The sequence below is a fragment of the Oncorhynchus masou genome, chromosome 29 (genome assembly GCF_036934945.1).
Source record: "Oncorhynchus masou masou isolate Uvic2021 chromosome 29, UVic_Omas_1.1, whole genome shotgun sequence".
Lineage (NCBI taxonomy): Eukaryota > Metazoa > Chordata > Actinopteri > Salmoniformes > Salmonidae > Oncorhynchus > Oncorhynchus masou.
The window spans coordinates 25,171,119-25,186,140 of record NC_088240.1 but is presented as its reverse complement, the minus strand read 5'-3'; the positions used below and the strand labels follow the sequence as shown (position 1 = coordinate 25,186,140).

At 42.4% G+C, this 15,022-nt stretch overlaps 1 long non-coding RNA gene across 1 annotated transcript; it reads right to left on the bottom strand.

The window, feature by feature from the left end:
• Positions 1-4,378: 4,378 nt before the first annotated feature.
• On the bottom strand, positions 4,379-9,213 carry LOC135521144 (uncharacterized). The gene is made up of 3 exons (XR_010452497.1): positions 8,983-9,213; positions 5,597-5,714; positions 4,379-5,230 (listed from the first exon to the last, which is right to left on the bottom strand). It is a non-coding gene; the product is annotated as an uncharacterized LOC135521144 (long non-coding RNA).
• Between the last annotated feature and the right edge of the window lie 5,809 nt (positions 9,214-15,022).

The window sequence follows — 15,022 nt, the reverse complement described above, 5'->3', positions numbered from 1 at the left end:
GTAGTGATGCTGGAAGGGCGGGCAGGTGCGTGCAGCGAATGGTTGAAGAGCATGCATTTAGTTTTACTTGCATTTAAGACCAGTTGGAGGCCATGGAAGGAGAGTTGTATGGCATGGAAGCTCATCTGGAGGTTAGTTAACAGTGTCCCAAAGAAGGGCCAGAGGTATAGAGAATGGTGTCGTCTGTGTAGAGGTGGATCAAAGAATCACCAGCAGCAAGATTGTCATCATTGATGTATACAGAGAAGAGAGTCGGCCCGAGAATTGAATGTTGTGAGTCGAAAGCCTTAGCAGGTCGATAAATACGGCTGCACAGTAATATCTCTTTATCGATGTCGGTTATGATATCGTTTAGGACCTTGAGCGTGGCTGAGGTGCACCCATGACCAGCTCTGAAACTAGAGCTGAGACGGTACGGTGGGATTCGAAATTGGTCGGTAATCTGTTTGTTAATTTGGCTTTCGAAGATCTTAGAAAGGCAGGGTAGAATAGATATAGGTCTGTAGCAGTTTGGGTCTAGAGTGTCTCCCCCTTTGAAGAGGGGGATGACCACGGCAGCTTTCCAATCTATGGGAATCTCAGACGATAGGTTGAACAGGCCAGTAATAGGGGTTGCAACAATTTCGGCAGATAACTTTAGAAAGAAAGTGTCCAGATTGTCTAGCCAGGCTGATTGTAGGGGTCCAGATTTTGCAGCTCTTTCAGAAGATCAGCGATCTGGATTTGGGTGAAGGAGTAGTGGGGGAGGTTTGGGCGAGTTGCTGTGGGGATCGCAGGGCTGTTGACCGGGGTAGGGGTAGCCAGGTGGAAAGCATGGCCAGCCGTAGAAAAATGCCTTTTGAAATTCTCAATTATAGTGGATTTATTGGTGGTAACAGTGTTTCCTAGCCTCAGTATAGTGGGGAGCTGGGAGGAGGTGCTCTTATTCTCTATGGACTTTAAAGTGTCCCAGAACTTTTTTGAGTTTGTGCTACAGGATGCAAATTTCTGCTTGAAAAAGCTAGCCTTAGCTTTCCTAACTGCCTGTGTATATTTGTTCCTAACTTCCCTGAAAAGTTGCATATTTACATTTACATTTAAGTCATTTAGCAGACGCTCTTATCCATATGACAGGGGCTGTTCGATACTAATGCAGGATGCCACAGGATGTTTTTGTGCTTGTCAAGGGCAGTCACGTCTGGAGAGAACCAAGGGCTATATCTGTTCCATGAATGGGTCATGCTTATTTAAGTTGGTGAGGAAGGCACTTTTAAAGAATAACCAGGCATCCTCTATTGACAGGATAAGGTCAATATCCTCCCAGGATACCCAGGCCAGATCAATTAGAAAGGCCTGCTCGCTGAAGTGTTTTAGGGAGCAGTGATGAGGGGTGTTCTTTTGACCGCAGACTCATTACGGATGCAGGCAATGAGGCAGTGATCGCTGAGATCTTGGTTGAAAACAGCAGAGGTGTATTTGGAGGGCAAGTTGGTTAGGATGATATCTATGAGGGTGCCCTTGTTTGCGGATTTGTGTTTGTACCTGGTTGGTTCATTGATAATTTGTGTGAGATTGAGGGCATCAAGTTTAGATTGTAGGATGGACGTGGATGTGGCAGGGCTTGAAAACTATTACGGACTACAAAGGGAAACCCAGTCGCGAGCTGCCCAGTGGCACGAGCCTACCAGACAAGCTAAATGCCTTTCATCCTTGCTTTGAGGCAAGCAACACTGAAGCATGCATGAGAGCACCAGCTGTTCCGGACGACTGTGATCATATCCTTATATCCTTCCTGTTTGGCCCTGTCCGGGGGTGTCCTCGGATGGGGCCACAGTGTCTCCTGACCCCTTCTGTCTCAGCCTCCAGTATTTATGCTGCAGTAGTTTATGTGTCGGGGGACTAGGGTGTTATATCTGGAGTACTTCTCCTGAAGCCAAACACATTTAAACTCAGTTTAACAATTCCTGACATTTAATCCTAGTAAAAATTGCCTATCTTAGGTCAGTTAGGATAACCACTTCATTTTAAGAATGTGAAATGTCAGAATAATAGTAGAGAGAATGATTTATTTCTGCTTTTATTTCCTTCGTCACATTCTCAGTGGGTTAGAAGTTTACATACACTCAATTAGTATTTGGTAGCATTGCCTTTAAATTGTTTAACTTGGGTCAAACATTTTGGGTAGCCTTCCACAAGCTTCCCACAATAAATTGGGTGAATTGTGGCCCATTCCTCCTGATGGAGCTGGTGTAACTGAGTCAGGTTTGTAGGCCTCCTTGCTCGCACACGCCTTTTCAGTTCAGCCTACAAATTCTCTAGGATTGAGGTCAGGGCTTTGTGATGGCCACTCCAATACCTTGACTTTGTTGTCCTTAAAGCCATTTTTCCACAACTTTGGAAGTATGCTTGGGGTCATTGTCCATTTGGAAGACCCATTTGAAACCAAGCTTTAACTTCCTGACTGATGTTGCTTCAATATATCCACATCATTTTCTTTCCTCATGAAGCCATCCATTTTGTGAAGTGCACCAGTCCCTCCTGCAGCAATGCACCCCAATAACACGATGCTGCCACCCCGTGCTTCACGGGTTGGTGTGTGGTTCTTCGGCTTGCAAGCCTCCACTTTTTTTCCACCAAACATAACGATGGTCATTATGGCCAAACAGTTCTATTTTTGTTTCATCAGACCAGAGGACATTTCTCCAAAAAGCACAATCTTTGTCCCCAAGTGCAGTTGCAAATCGTTGTCTTGCTTTTTTAATGTAGGTTTTGGAGCAGTGGCTTCTTCCTTGCTGAGCAGCCTTTCAGGTTATGTCAATATAGGACTCCTTTTACTGTGAATATAGAAACGTTTGTACCTGTTTCCTCCAGCATTTTCACAAGGTCCTTTGCTGTTGCTCTGGGATTGATTTGCACTTTTTCGCACCAAAGTACATTTCATCTGTTTGTGGTTTGGAAATTGCTCCCAAGGATGAACTAAACTACAATTTTTGTATGTTATTTTGATTTTCCCATTATGTCAAGCAAAGAGGCACTGAGTTTGAAGGTAGGCCTTGAAATACATCCACATGTACACCTCCAATTGACTCAAATGATGTCAATTAGCCTATCAGAAGCTTCTAAAGCCATGACATTCTTTTATGGAATTTTCAAAGCTGTTTAAAAGGCAGTCAACTTCGTGTCTGTAAACTTCTGACCCACTGGAATTACAGTGAATTAATATGTCTAAACAATTGTTGGAAAAATGACTTGTCATGCACAACGTAGATGTCCTAACCGACTTGTCAAAACTATAGTTTGTTAACACGAAAATTGTGGAGTGGTTGAAAAACTAGTTTTAATGAACCTAAGTGTATGTAAACTTCCAACTTCAACTGTATATGAGAATGCTGTTCTTTGACTACAGCTCAGCATTCAACGCCATAGTGCCCACAAAGCTCATCACTTAGCTAAGGACCCTGGGACTAAACTCCTCCCTCTGTACCTGGATTGTGGACTTCCTGATGGGCCACCCCCAGGTGGTAAGGATAAGCAACACATTGCCCCGCTGATCCTCAACACGGGGCCCCTCAAAAGTGCGTGATTAGTCCCCTCCTGATCCTCAAAAAGTTATTCAGCTGGACTATCGAGAGCCTAATGACAGTTACATCGCCGTCTAGTATGGCAACTGCTCGGCACACGGAGGATAGTGCGTACGGCCAAGCTTCCTGCCATCCAGGACCTATATACTAAGCGGTGTCAGAGGAAGGCCCAAAATAAATAGTCAGACTCCAGTCACCCAAGTCAGACTGTTCTCTCTGCGCGCTTCTCCCCCCAAGCCATAAGACCTCTGAGCAATTAATCAAATGGTCAGGCGGACTATTTACACACACCCCTCCCCCTTTGATTCTACACTGCTGCTACTCGCTTTTTATCTATGCGTCGTCACTTTACCCCGACATACATGTACAAACTACCTTGACTAACCTGTACCGCCCACACATTGACTCGGTACCGGTACCCCATCTATAGCCTCAGTATTGTTAATTTTTATTTAGTAAATATTTTCTTAACTGCATTGTTGGTTAAGGGCTTGCAAGTAAGCATTTCACAGTGAGGCCTACGGTTGTAATCGGCACATGTGACAAACACAATTTCATATCTACCTCTCCCTGCACATTGTAAATATGGTACTGGAACAGACCCTGTATTTAGTATCCTTGCTCACCTTTAAAGTTCTTATTTTTAGTATTACATTGTTATTAATTACTGAATTGTTGAGGTTAGAGCTAGCAAGAAAGGCCTTCCACTGTAAAACTTGAAACCTGAGCTAAGCTTAAGACTAACACTGTTCTGCTGCCATCTAGTCGATACTTTGGGAACTGATGGTCAAAATGCCATTTTACAAAACAAAAAAATGTAAGGTTTAAAAAACATTACATTTATTCCATACAAGGGTTGGTGCAAAACAACTTGAAAGGAAAAGAGAAGGATACCTATTTGAAGTGTCTTAAAGGGGACACTATTAGCATTTAAGATCACAAGTTCTCACATAAGTTATCAAACATCATAAGAATAGTATTTTATTTTTTAGTTGAAAATAAACTTTTGCAAGACTGCATCATCCCACAACTAACCAAATGATTCCCACCCACACTTCAAGGACGGCAAACCATGACAGATAAATTAATGATGTGGAGTGAATGATGTGGAGGGTATTGGCAACATATTTCATGTTAAAAACAATTAAGTGTACAGGGTTTCTTTTTCTCCGTTTACAGAGGTTGCACACTGAGCAATTAGGTTACTTTCAGCAGACAAACATATCAACACCACATTCACTACAGTGTGGTCACTTCACAGAATGAATAAAACACTGTTCTCTACACTCAAACGGTTAAAGTTGAATCAAGCCCATTATAAACTGAAACTGCCATTTTGTATCATCAAATAAAATACATTGTCCCGAACCTACATCAGACAGTACATTCAGATACCAGGCAGGTCAGCACCTACCGTATGGACACATTCCACCTCTATAACTATTAAAACCTCCGACAAGACAGTGAGTCAGTCTTTACTAATCATTGAATCAGTTTAGAGAAATTAAAAACATCTTGTTTTGACAGACCGACAGTAAACCTCTCTTCTCAGAGTATGTTTGTTAAGTGTGTGTGGGTTTGACTGTTCTTTGTTTACATTTCCCTTAAGGAAAAGCATCTCAGTGAATCTTGGATTTCTCGAATAGAACCTCTTGAACTCACAATTCATCCTGCAGAAAGAAAGAAAAGTTAATAGTTAACATGCTATTCAAATATTACAACATGGATCCATTTGGATTACATTTGAGGTGGTGAACCTTCGCGAATATACTGCGACAAAGTCATGTTGAGAAAATATGCTCATATTGCAGTTTGATACACTGAGCCAACACAATCCACAGTCACGTCAATCAGACTATTAGCAGTTGTCTTGGCTGAATTAGCTAAGCCAGTAAGTCCAGAGCCCAGAAGCAAAACTATCACTTAAAAGTCTATGCCAGAGAATAACATCACTCTGCTTGACTGCAAAAGGCAGCTGCTAAGATTAAAAAGCAACATGGTGATCGCAGAGTTACTGAACCGCGTAAGAAGCTTACCTATGAAGTTGGCGGCCTTGCCATGTAACCATGGAGATAGCTGCTGGATCCTCTGACGGAGGAGGTTGGCGATGTTAGTAGCATCCCGGCTGTTGACGTGCTCCCCTCCCTGGTCACGCTGGATGACGGAGGGAGGGATGATAGAGGGATGGGTGGATAGAGGGATAGATTAAAGGATGAGGGAGGGATGGAGACAGAGAAGTTAGGGTACAGTGCTCTGAGGTAGAGGTCTTCACGGGTCCAAACACTTGGACCCATTCCAATATGCATAAATTGGACCCAATATGCATATATTCTATTTTTTTAAAATTGAGACCCGTTCCGAACAGACCAGAGGACAACTAGACCCGTTCAGGATAGACCTAGTCAGTGTGAGACAAGCAGCAGAAAATTCATTTAAGCTACTTTACTAACTGGAGCGGATCACGCGAGAGAGGTGCTGCTCTAGCAGGCAGTGGAGGGGCCAAACTGAGCAGTGATGGAGAGACAAGCAACCAATCAAGACGACTCGTGCTAAAGTAAACTAATAGCTTCCATAGCTAGGAAATGTAATATCAAATAGGATTACATAGTACCGTTTGTCTGCATCTGTTACGCCCTGGTCTTAGTATTTTGTGTTTTCTTTATTATTTTGGTCAGGCCAAGGTGTGACATGGGTTTATTATGTGGTGTGGTGTGTTTTGTCTTGTTTTTTTTGTAGATATCGGGATTGTGGTATAGTGGGGTTATCTAGAAAAGTCTATGGTTGCCTGAAGTGGTTCTCAATCAGAGGCAGGTGTTTATCGTTGTCCCTGATTGGGAACCATATTTAGGCAGCCATATTCTTTGAGTGTTTCGTGGGTGATTGTTCCTGTCTCTGTTTGCACCAGATAGGCTGTTTATGTTTTTGCGGTATGGTTGTTGTTTTGGTCGTGTTTATTAAACATGTATCAAAATTACCACGCTGCATTTTGGTCCTCCTCTCCTTCACCGGAAGAAAACCTTAACAGAATCATACTGGGAGAAGCTAGTTAAGCTAAGTGAAGCTGCAGTGCATGCACTTTCTCATCATTCACTACCCACCATTGCGACCTGTACGCTCTCGTTGGTTGGCCCTCGCTTCATACTCGTCGCCAAACCCACTGGCTACAGGTCATCTACAAGTCTCTGCTAGGTAAAACCCTGCTTTATCTCAGCTCACTGGTCACCATAGCAGTACCCACTCGTTCTCTGCTGCCAATGACTGGAACGAACTGCAAAAATCTCTGAAGCTCATATCTCCCTCACTAGTTTCAAGCACCAGCTGTCAGAGCAGCTCACAGATCACTGCACCTGTACATACTCCATCTGTAAAAAGCCCATCTATCTATCTACCTACTTCATCCCCATACTGTATTTATTTATCTTGCTCCTTTGCACCCCAGTATCTCTACTTGCACATTCATCTTCTGCACATCTACCATTCCAGTGTTTAATTGCTATATTGCATTTCCTTTGCCACCGTGGCCTATTTACTGCCTTAACTCCCTTATCTCATCTGCACTCGCTGTATATAAACTTTTTGTTTTCTTTTGTTCTACTGTATTATTGACTGTTTTGTTTAATCCATGTGTAACTGTGTTGTATGTGTCAAATTGCTATGCTTTATCTTGGTCAGGTCGCAGTTGCAAATACTCATGAGACGCCATGGTCTTCTGTCCAAAGGAAAAACTGACTAGCCACCGATGGGCCGGTTTACTCTGGAGACACATGTAGAATAGAACACAAAAGACCATAGAACGCCTTTTCACACAAAGGTCCGCGTTGGGTCTGTGTAAATGATGCGATTTTATTGGAGACAGTTTTATAGCAGTCATTTATAGCAGTCATCTATTAATTTACTCGTATAGTATTTCTAAGTGGAAGCCATATCAGCAAGGGAAACTAATTGTTCTCACTTTATGATAGAACATTAAGATTTGTCAGCCTGACCGTGGGGCTCTTTGCCTGAATTATTAGGATTTCTTGTCATCACAACAAAACGATTTATTTTGCTGAAATGGAGATATAATTAAATGTTGCTTTCTTGAAAAGTTCATACTTACCACAAGGATTCCTAATCATTGCTAAGAATAATGAAAATGACTGCCGTTTCTACTGGTCATTGTTTTCGGGCTGGTTGAATTGTTGCTAGCTAGGTACCCCAGAAGTTGCGGTCGAACAAATAATGCCTTATTACCAATGCGGTATTGCTTAGTTTTTTTGTACCGCTTTGACAGTGTACTGATAGTGGTGGCGCTTGGCTTGCACGTGCGAATTCAGAGCACACATATGGAAGGCCAAAAGGTTCAAATCGTATTAATAACCTCTTAATGACCCCTTTTTAAAATGTTCACCTAAAATGACATACCCAAATCTAACTGCCTGTAGCCCAGGCCCTGAAGCAAGGATATGCATATTCTTGATACCATTTGAAAGGAAACACGTTGAAGTTTGTGGAAATGTGAAATGAATGTAAGAGAATATAACACATTAGATCTGGTAAAAGATAATGCAAAGAAAAAACATGTATTTTTTTTGTTCCATCTTTTAAATGCAAGAGAAAGGCCATTATGTCACTTAGGAGTCTAAGTGCAATATATATTTTGCAGCAGTGTATGCGCAAAGTTTTAGACTAATTCAATGAACGATTGCATTTCTGTTCAAAATGTTGTGTCAAGACTAGTGAAGTGTGCCTAATTGGTTTATTAATACATTTTCAAGTTCATAACTATGCACTCTCCTCAAACAATATCATGGTATTCTTCCACTGTAATAGCTACTGTAAATTGGACAGTACCGTTAGATTAACAAGAATTTAAGCTTTCTGCCCATATCAGATATATGTATGGCCTGGGAAATGTTCTTATTACTTACAACCTCATGCTAATCACATTAGCCCACATTAGCTCAACCATCCCGCTGGGGACCCACCGATATAAATATTTGGTGTAATAGGACGAATAAAGACTGAAAGTGTTTCTGTGAGGAAAATGCTACAAGCTGTCCCAGTATATGTATTTAGTAAATTATTATCAGAGCATCTGCTAAATTACTCAAATGTAAATGTAATAATGGTAGAAATATGACAAAATGCCAAAAAAAAGGTCAAGTTAAGATGGGCTTATACGTTTTCTTCTAGGAGATAATATCAGTCATTGAACATGACCTTTATCAATTATGAAGCCTTTGTGCTTTATGTGCATAAATGCTTTAAAAAAAATCACAAAATGTGACGTCAGCTGACAGATTATCTCATACAACAAAACATATAACATTTAATAAGCCTGCATTTACCAAATAAGTCATTTTCGGCAATAATACAGAAAAACTACAAAAAAACAATATATTACCCTATAGGCTGTCGAATGAACCATGTTAATACCTACAAAAATATGCCATACTATTTCTCTCTATAGCTGGAACAGGAAGCTGGCTGGATGAAGTAGCACCCCCTGGGTTGCCCCAGCCCGTGCAGGGAGCTGGCTGAATGTAGTGGTGTCCCTGGTGGCCCTCACTGGGCTCTCTCCCCCTTCTCCTTGGGACAGGGAGCTGGCTGGATGAAGTGGCTACAGGCGGAGGTCAGACCCCCCAATCTCTGGAGCGAGACTCTAGACAGACAAGCGGTATAATTACCTGTAAATGCACACTGAATAGGTTTAATGAACGCATGTAATGCACAATGAACAGCTGTAATGAACGCTTCATACACACTGCACAGGTGTAATGAACGCGTGTAAAAATGACCATAACAAGCGTTCTAATCACCTGTAAATGTACAAAAAATGACATTTGACACTTGAAAAAAGCAAGTGAAAAATTATAATTACAAGTGTTAAGACGTGTTCCGGGTAACACGATTTGAACCTTTTGGCCGTCCATACACACAACAGTCTATAATATAACTGTGTTATTTGACGTCTCAAATTAAACGTTTATTTAATGTTCAAATAGTGTTATTTGACGTGTATCTTTTTTGACACGCAAAGACCCAAACGGCGTTCCATAGGCTCCACATACAGTAGCTGGTGTTTGGCAGTTTGAGCTGTCAAATCCGTGAGCGGCTGCTCTGCAGTCATTTTCAGGGAGCCACGTCCTACTCGGGTTAGATGTTCAGAATGAGGAAAGTGTTGGCTATTTAAGTAATAATACATAACAGCCCATGTGTTATGACATTTTTATCATGGCTGTGATGTGGTCATAAGGCAAAGCCATGTGGCCGTAAGGCAAAGCCACGATAAAAATGTCATAACACATGGACTGGAGTATATTATTTATTTTATACAATGGGTCACCAGCTTTAAAAAGATAAATTCTTTCTCGAACCATCAATTTAACAAAACGTGATGCTACATTCACGAACATTGGAATTTCAGGCGTTCTCTGGTCATTAGTTCTGGCAGCATTTCATTCCATTTGACGTGTTTATCTATTGGCATTTCTTTGTATATCCATAAAAATGATGCTGATTTATGATTTCTGGCTGATAAAAGCTGCCTGTCTGTCTCATTTTGGAGATAATGTCTATATGATTTTTACCGTGGAGATCAAGTTTATAAATTGCATGGTTGGGCAGTGGATCTGTAAAAGTAGTAGTAGTCAATGGTCCCTCAAAATGTTTGGCACAGAGCAAATTTCAGGTCTGCTGAGCGCGAACTTGAACATTGTGAAAAGTCTGTGCAACTTCCAACACGTGTTTACTGTGAACATTGAGGCTTTGCCCGCTTTAAGTTACAGTTTTAACAGTGGACATGTAGGCTACTGTGGCTATTTGATCATAATGTAGGCCTACCATAGTGGCCTACCATCAAAAATAATGGAATGAATGCATCCCATAATATTTTAACATGGAAATAGCTGTCATTCAGCCTACAGTTGCAGCCAATGTGTGGTGTTCAATGTAAGCCTACATTCCATGAACCATGCATGGCTTGACATTAACCTGTTTATCCACTTGTCCTTCAGACAAGGAGGTGACTGAAAATGTTGTTGTGTTGTTTGATGCAAGAAACCACTCTACAAAATAAAATGCATTGTTATTCCCATACCATTATTACAGAGATTCCGACAAATTATACTACCCTCTGCCTATTAGCTACTTAGCTTATTCAAGCCCCTCTCAAAATACAACACTGCCCCTTGAAGACAAAAGATGTCTAGAAATGTCTAGAAATGTATAAGCTTTGTGCTCTTGCAGGAAGAAATCACTCCCCTATTGCTGTCTATAAATGATCTGTAACTGGGCTAATAGCTCACTGACTAGCAAATGACATGAACAAAGTGTGCACACATGGCTACATGCAGCACTCGCTTTGATAGCAAAACAAGTGCATCTACTCACAACCGCTCGTGCTGTAAACACAGTCCATGTTGTAAGCACAGTCTAGTTCAAAGTAAATGGCACAGATCCATATAACATAGACAATGCAGATCCATATGATCTCATCTTATCTACCAACATAGACAGGGCTCTAACTCCTCTAGCTCCACAATGAAATAGGGTGCAGGCCAGGCAGCAGGCTGTTAGCCAGCCTGCCAGCATAGTGGAGTCTGCCACTAGCATAGTCAGTGTAGTCAGCTCAGCTATTACCATTGAGACCGTGTCTGTGCCTCGACCTAGGTTGCGCAAAACTAAACATGGCGGTGTTCGCCTTAGCAATCTCACTAGGATAAAGACCACCTCCATTCCTGTCATTATTGAAAGAGATCATGATACCTCACATCTCAAAATAGGGCTACTTAATGTTAGATCCCTTACTTCAAAGGCAATTATAGTCAATGAACTAATCACTGATCATAATCTTGATGTGATTGGCCTGACTGAAACATGGCTTAAGCCTGATGAATTTACTGTGTTAAATGAGGCCTCACCTCCTGGCTACACTAGTGACCATATCCCCCGTGCATCCCGCAAAGGCGGAGGTGTTGCTAACATTTACGATAGCAAATTTCAATTTACAAAAAAAAATGACGTTTTCGTCTTTTGAGCTTCTAGTCATGAAATCTATGCAGCCTACTCAATCACTTTTTATAGCTACTGTTTACAGGCCTCCTGGGTCATATACAGCGTTCCTCACTGAGTTCCCTGAATTCCTATCGGACCTTGTAGTCATAGCAGATAATATTCTAATCTTTGGTGACTTTAATATTCACATGGAAAAGTCCACAGACCCACTCCAAAAGGCTTTCGGAGCCATCATCGACTCAGTGGGTTTTGTCCAACATGTCTCTGGACCCACTCACTGTCACAGTCATACGCTGGACCTAGTTTTGTCCCATGGAATAAATGTTGTGGATCTTAATGTTTTTCCTCATAATCCAGGACTATCGGACCACCATTTTATTACGTTTGCAATTGCAACAAATAATCTGCTCAGACCCCAACCAAGGAACATCAAAAGTCGTGCTATAAATTCACAGACAACACAAAGATTCCTTGATGTCCTTCCAGATTCCCTCTGTCTACCCAATGACACCAGAGGACAAAAATCAGTTAACCACCTAACTGAGGAACTCAATTTAACCTTGCGCAATACCCTAGATGCAGTTGCACCCCTAAAAACTAAAAACATTTCTCATAAGAAACTAGCTCCCTGGTACACAGAAAATACCCGAGCTCTGAAGCAAGCTTCCAGAAAATTGGAACGGAAATGGCGCCACACCAAACTGGAAGTCTTCCGTCTAGCTTGGAAAGACAGTACCGTGCAGTACCGAAGAGCCCTTACTGCTGCTCGGTCATCCTATTTTTCTAACTTAATTGAGGACAATAAGAACAATCCAAAATTCCTTTTTGATACGGTCGCAAAGCTAACTAAAAAGCAGCATTCCCCAAGAGAGGATGACTTTCACTTTAGCAGTGATAAATTCATGAACTTCTTTGAGGAAAAAATTATGATTATTAGAAAGCAAATTACAGACTCCTCTTTAAATCTGCGTATTCCTTCAAAGCTCAGTTGTCCTGAGTCTGCACAACTCTGCGTGGACCTAGGATCAAGAGAGACGCTCAAGTGTTTTAGTACTATATCTCTTGACACAATGATGAAAATAATCATGGCCTCTAAACCTTCAAGCTGCTTACTGGACCCTATTCCAACTAAACTACTGAAAGAGCTGCTTCCTGTGCTTGGCCCTCCTATGTTGAACATAATAAACGGCTCTCTATCCACCGGATGTGTACCAAACTCACTAAAAGTGGCAGTAATAAAGCCTCTCTTGAAAAAGCCAAACCTTGACCCAGAAAATATAAAAAACTATCGGCCTATATCGAATCTTCCATTCCTCTCAAAAATCTTAGAAAAGGCTGTTGCTCAGCAACTCACTGCCTTCCTGAAGACAAACAATGTATATGAAATGCTTCAGTCTGGTTTTAGACCCCATCATAGCACTGAGACGGCACTTGTGAAGGTGGTAAATGACATTTTAATGGCATCGGACCGAGGCTCTGCATCTGTCCTCGTGCTCCTAGACCTTAGTGCTGCTTTTGATACCATCGATCACCACATTCTTTTGGAGAGATTGGAAACCCAAATTGGTCTACACGGACAAGTTCTGGCCTGGTTTAGATCTTATCTGTCGGAAAGATATCAGTTTGTCTCTGTGGATGGTTTGTCCTCTGACAAATCAACTGTAAATTTCGGTGTTCCTCAAGGTTCCGTTTTAGGACCGCTGTTGTTTTCACTATATATTTTACCTCTTGGGGATGTTATTCGAAAACATAATGTTAACTTTCACTGCTATGCGGATGATACACAGCTGTACATTTCAATGAAACATGGTGAAGCCCCAAAATTGCCCTCGCTAGAAGCATGTGTTTCAGACATAAGGAAGTGGATGGCAGCAAACTTTCTACTTTTAAACTCGGATAAAACAGAGATGCTTGTTCTAGGTCCCAAGAAACAAAGAGATCTTCTGTTGAATCTGACAATTAATCTTAATGGTTGTACAGTCATCTCAAATAAAACTGTGAAGGACCTCGGCGTTACTCTGGACCCTGATCTCTCTTTTGAAGAACACATCAAGACCATTTCAAGGACAGCTTTTTTCCATCTACGTAACATTGCAAAAATCAGAAACTTTCTGTCCAAAAATGATGCAGAAAAATTAATCCATGCTTTTGTCACTTCTAGGTTAGACTACTGCAATGCTCTACTTTCCGGCTACCCGGATAAAGCACTAAATAAACTTCAGTTAGTGCTAAATACGGCTGCTAGAATCCTGACTAGAACCAAAAAATTTGATCATATTACTCCAGTGCTAGCCTCCCTACACTGGCTTCCTGTCAAAGCAAGGGCTGATTTCAAGGTTTTACTGCTAACCTACAAAGCATTGCATGGGCTTGCTCCTACCTATCTCTCTGATTTGGTCCTGCCGTACATACCTACACGTACGCTACGGTCACAAGACGCAGGCCTCCTAATTGTCCCTAGAATTTCTAAGCAAACAGCTGGAGGCAGGGCTTTCTCCTATAGAGCTCCATTTTTATGGAACGGTCTGCCTACCCATGTCAGAGATGCAAACTCGGTCTCAACCTTTAAGTCTTTACTGAAGACTCATCTCTTCAGTGGGTCATATGATTGAGTGTAGTCTGGCCCAGGAGTGGGAGGGTGAACGGAAAGGCTCTGGAGCAACGAACCACCCTTGCTGTCTCTGCCTGGCCGGTTCCCCTCTTTCCACTGGGATTCTCTGCCTCTAACCCTATTACAGGGGCTGAGTCACTGGCTTGCTGGGGCTCTCTCATGCCGTCCCTGGAGGGGGTGCGTCACCTGAGTGGGTTGATTCACTGATGTGGTCATCCTGTCTGGGTTGGCGCCCCCCCTTGGGTTGTGCCGTGGCGGAGATCTTTGCGGGCTATACTCAGCTTTGTCTCAGGATGGTAAGTTGGTGGTTGAAGATATCCCTCCAGTGGTGTGGGGGCTGTGCTTTGGCAAAGTGGGTGGGGTTATATCCTTCCTGTTTGGCCCTGTCCGGGGTGTCCTCGGGTGGGGCCACAGTGTCTCCTGACCCCTCCTGTCTCAGCCTTCAGTATTTATGCTGCAGTAGTTTATGTGTCGGGGGCTGGGGTCAGTTTGTTATATCTGGAGTACTTCTCCTGTCCAATTCGGTGTCCTGTGTGAATCTAAGTGTGCGTTCTCTAATTCTCTCCTTCTCTCTCTCGGAGGACCTGAGCCCTAGGACCATGCCCCAGGACTACCTGACATGATGACTCCTTGCTGTCCCCAGTCCACCTGGCCGTGCTGCTGCTCCAGTTTCAACTGACCTGAGCCCTAGGACCATGCCCCAGGACTACTTGACATGATGACTCCTTGCTGTCCCCAGTCCACCTGGCCGTGCTGCTGCTCCAGTTTCAACTGTTCTGCCTTATTATTATTCGACCATGCTGGTCATTTATGAACATTTGAACATCTTGGCCATGTTCTGTTATAATCTCTA